Below are 4,399 nucleotides of genomic sequence, written 5' to 3' on the forward strand. Positions count from 1 at the left end.
GCTTATCGACGTGTGTGGCCTTGACAGCCAATGAGGGACGCTGACAGGCACCGTCCCTTGTGCCCTCAACTCAGCCTTTCGGGGAGACCACTGCCCTGCTTTGGGTTCGGCGCCTGGTACCTCCTGACACCTAACCCTATCCCTAACCCTACCCTGATCCAGTACCCTCCACCGAAACCTAAGCCAGCCTCAATCCCTATTCCTGCATTTGAGCCGCCTTCTGGCATGGGCCCTCACTTCAGGCCTCGAGGGAGATCACGAGACCGGAGTTGCTACGGCCCTGGCGACGTCCCTGGACTGAACCCTAACCCTAGAAAAGGCTCTATCCGCATGGGGACCCAATTCCAAGGTAGGACAGCATCACGTGCCTGGGGTCCAGAAGCGGTGCAGGCTGACTTGCCAAGGAACCGGAAAGATCACCATGTCGTTTCCCAGGCCCGATTGCAGCTCCCGAGAGGATTCCGTAGGCCTCCTCGACCAGGGGCTTATCGACGTGTGAGGCCTTGGCAGCCAAAGAGGGATCCTGACCGGCACCGTCCTTTGTGCCCGCAACAAAGCCCTTCGGGAAGATCACTGCCCTGCTGTGAGTTCGGCGTCTGGAACCTCTTGGGACCTAACCCTAACCCTAACCCTTCCCCGAACCGTTACCCTCTACTGAAACCTAAGCCTGCCTTGTTCCCTTACCCTGCATTTGATCCGCCTTCTGGCATGGGCCCTCACTTCAGCCCTCGAGGGAGATCACGAGAGCGGAGTCGCTTCGGCCCTGGCATCGTCCCTGGACCGAACCCTAACCCTAGCTAAGGCTCTCTCCTCATGGGGACCCAATTCCAAGGTCGGACAGCATCACGCGCATAGGGAACACAAGCGGTGCAGGCTGACTCGGCAAGGAACCTGGAAGCTCACCATGTCGTTTCCCAGGCCCGGCTGCAGCTCCAGAGAGGATTCCGGAGGCCTCCTCGACCAGGGGCTTATCGACGTGTGTGGTCCTGGCAGCCAAAGAGGGACCCTGACCGGCAACGTCCCTTGTGCCCTCAACTCAGCCCTTCGGGGAGACCACTGCCCTGCTGTGAGTTCAGCGCCTCGAACCTCCTGGGACCTAACCCTAACCCTAACCCTACCCCGAACCCGGACCATCCACCGAAACCTAAGCCTGCCTCGACACCTAATCCTGCATTTGAGCCTCCTCCTGGCATGGGCCCTCACTTCAGCCCTCGAGGGAGATCACGAGACCAGAGTCGCTTCGGCCCTGGCGACGTCCCTGGACCTAACCCCAACCCTAGCTAAGGCTCTCTCCTCATGGGGACCCAATTCCAAGGTCGGACAGCATCACGCGCCTGGGGACCAGAAACTGTGCACGCTGAGTAGGCATGGAACTTGGAATCTCACCATGTCGTTTCCCAGGCCCGGCTGCAGCTCCAGAGAGTATTCCGGAGGCCTCCTAGATCAGGGGCTTCTCGACCTGTGTGGCCTTGACAGCCAGGGAGGGACCGTGACCGGCACCGTCCCTTGTGCCCTCAACTCAGCCCTTCGGGGAGACCACTGCCCTCCTTTGGGTTCGGCGCCTGGAACCTCCTGGGACCTAACCCTAACCCTAACCCTACCTGGACCCAGGACCCTCCACCGAAACCTAAGCCAGCCTCGATCCCAAATCCTGCATTTGAGCCGCCTTCTGGCATGGGCCCTCACTTCAGGCCTCGAGGGAGATCACGAGACCGGAGTCGATTAGGCCCTGGCGACGTCCCTGCACCGAACCCTAACCCTAGATAAGGCTCTCTCAGCATTGGGACCCAATTCCAAGGTAGGACAGCATCACGAGCCTGGGGTCCAGAAGCGGTGCATGCTGACTTGCCAAGGAACCTGGAAGCTCACCATGTCGTTTCCCAGGCCCGGCTGCAGCTCCCAAGAGGAATCCGGAGGCATCCTCGACCAGGGTCTTATCGACGTGTGTGGCCTTTCAGCCAAAGAGGGATCCTGAGCGGCACCGTCCTTTGTGCCCCCAACTCAGCCCTTCGGGGAGACCACTGCCCTGCTGTGGGTTCGGCGCCTGGAACCTCCTGGAACCTAACCCTAACCCTAACCCTACCCCGAACCAGGACCTCCACCGAAACCTAAGCCTGCCTCGATCCCTAATCCTGCATTTGAGCCGATTTCTGGCATGGGCCCTCACCTCAGTCCTCGAGGGAGATAACGAGCCCGGAGTCGCTTCGGCCCTGGCGACGTCCCTGGACCGAACCCTAACCCTAGCTAAGGCTCTCTCCTCATGGGGACCCAATTCCAAGGTCGGACAGCAACACGCGCCTGGGGCCCAGAAGCGGTGCAGGATGACTCGCCAAGGAACCTGGAAGCTCACCATGTCGTTTCCCAGGCCCGGCTGCAGCTCCCGAGAGGATTCCGGAGGCCTCCTCGACCAGGGGATTATCGACGTGTGTGGCCTTGGCAGCCAAAGAGGGACCCTGACCGACACCGTACTTTGTGCCCTCAACTCAGACCTTTGGGGAGACCACTGCCCGGCTGTGAGTTCAGCGCCTGGAACTTCCTGGGACCTAACCCTAAACCTTACCCTACCCCGAACCGTTACCCTCCACTGAAACCTAAGCCTGCCTCATTCCCTTATCCTGCATTTGAGCCGCCTTCTGGCATGGGCCCTCACTTTAGCCCTCAAGGGATCACGAGAGCGGAGTCGCTTCGGCCCTGGCGACGTCCCTGGACCGAACACTAACCCTAGCAAAGGCTCTCTCCTCATGGGGACCCAATTCCAAGGTTGGACAGCATCATGCGCCTGGGGTCCAGAAGCGGTGCAGGCTGACTCGGCATGGAACTTGGAATCTCTCCATGTCGTTTCCCAGGCCCGGCTGCATCTCCAGAGAGGATTCCGGAGGCCTCCTCGACCAGGGGCTTATCGACGTGTGTGGCCTTGACAGCCAAAGAGGGACCCTGACCGACACGGTCCGCTGTGCCCTCAACTCAGCACTTCGGGGAGACCACTGCCCTGCTGTGGGTTCGGCGCCTGGAACCTCCTGGGACCTAACCCTAACCCTTACCCTACCCCGAACCGTTACCCTCCACCGAAACCTAAGCCAGCCTTGATCCCTATTCCTGCATTTGAGCCGCCTTCTGGCATGGGCCCTCACTTCAGTCCTCGAGGGAGATCACGAGACCGGAGTTGCTTCGGCCCTGGCGACGTCCCTGGACCGAACCCTAACCCTAGCTATGGCTCTCTCCTCATGGGGACCCAATTCCAAGGTCGGACAGCATCACGCGCCTGGGGTCCAGAAGCAATGCAGGCTGACTCGGCAAGGAATCTGGAAGCTCACCATGTCGTTTCCCAGACCCGGATGCAGCTCCCGAGAGAATTCCGGAGGCCTCCTCCACCAGGGGATTAACTACATGTGTGGCCATGGCAGCCAAAGAGGGATCCTGACCGGCACCGTCCTTTGTGCCCGCAATTAAGCCCTTCGGGGAGTCCACTGCCCTGCTGTGAGTTCGGCGTCTAGAACCGCTTGGGACCTAACCGTATCCCTAACCCTTCCCCGAACCATTACCCTCCACTAAAACCTAAGCCTGCCTCGTTCCCTTATCCTGCATTTGAGACGCCTTCTGGCATGGGCCCTCACATGGACCAGGCCCTCGGTCCCTGGACCGAACCCTAACCCTAGCTAAGGCTCTCTCCTCATGGGGACCCAATTCCAAGGTCGGACAGCATCACGCGCCTGGGGTCCAGAAGCGGTGCAGGCTGACTCGGCAAGGAACCTGGAAGCTCACCAAGTCGTTTCCCAGGCCAGGCTGCATTTCCCGAGAGGATACCGGAGACCTCCTCCACCAGGGGCTTATCGACGTGTGTGGCCTTGACAGCCAAAGAGGGACCCTGACGGGCAGGGTCCGTTGTGCCCTCAACTCAGTCCTTCGGGGAGACCACTGCCCTGCTTTGGGTTTGGCGCCTGGAACCTCCTGGGACCTAACCCTAACCCTAACCCTACCCCGAACCAGGACCATCCACCGAAAACTAAGCCTGCCTCGATCCCTAATCACAAATCCTAATCACAAATCCCTAATTTGTGCCGCCTTCTGGCATGGGCCCTCACTTCAGGCCTCGAGGGACATCCCGAGTGCGGAGTCGCTTCGGCCCTGGCGTCGTCCCTGGACCGAACCCTAACCCTAGCTAAGGCTCTCTCCTTATGGGGACCCAATTCCAAGGACGGACAGCATCACGCGCCTGGGGACCAGAAGCGGTGCAGGCTGACTCGGCAAGGAACCTGGAAGCTCACCATGTCGTTTCCCAGGCCCGGCTGCAGCTCCCGAGAGGATTCCGGGGGTCTCCACGACCAGGGGCTTATCGACGTGTGTGGCCTTGGCAGCCAAAGAGGGATCCTGACCGGCACCGTCCCTTGTGCCCTCACAT

The sequence above is a fragment of the Prionailurus bengalensis genome, unplaced genomic scaffold (assembly GCF_016509475.1).
Source record: "Prionailurus bengalensis isolate Pbe53 unplaced genomic scaffold, Fcat_Pben_1.1_paternal_pri Un_scaffold_78, whole genome shotgun sequence".
In the NCBI taxonomy this organism is placed as follows: domain Eukaryota; kingdom Metazoa; phylum Chordata; class Mammalia; order Carnivora; family Felidae; genus Prionailurus; species Prionailurus bengalensis.